The following is a 558-nucleotide window of genomic DNA, read 5'->3' as shown; positions in this document are numbered from 1 at the left end:
TTTATCAGCAATTAAGACCAATTTTAGTTGCTCAAGATGAATCTGCACCTCATCAAAAGCAGCCTGTAAGAATTTAAGTGCTTGATCAATTGAATTTGAACAACAGTAAATTACACAGTCATCAGCATAAAAGTGGTAGAAGGCATATTGCAAATTATCACACAGTGCAGTCTTGTAAATTGTAAATAAGATGGGCCCCAAGACAAAGCCCTGGGGTATGCCCTTTTTACTTTAAGAAAACTTGACCTTGCTCCAGCCATCTGTACACACTGTGTCCTAATTGCCAAATAATCTCCAAACCAGTAAGATGCTTCTTTGGAGATGCCCAGTTTGAGAAGAATTTTTACCAGAATAGTGTGATCCACTGTATCAAAAGCCTTGGATAAATCAATAAACAATAAAATGCCTTGGATAAATCAATAAACAATCAAATGCCTTGGATAAATCAATAAACAATCAAAAGCCTTGGATGAATCAATAAACAATCAAAAGCCTTGGATAAATCAATAAACAATAAAATGCCTTGGATAAATCAATAAACAATCAAAAGCCTTGGAT

This window comes from Nematolebias whitei, chromosome 13, assembly GCF_014905685.2.
Source record: "Nematolebias whitei isolate Nwh7 chromosome 13, NemWhi1, whole genome shotgun sequence".
Lineage (NCBI taxonomy): Eukaryota > Metazoa > Chordata > Actinopteri > Cyprinodontiformes > Rivulidae > Nematolebias > Nematolebias whitei.
This window is presented reverse-complemented; position numbering follows the sequence as displayed.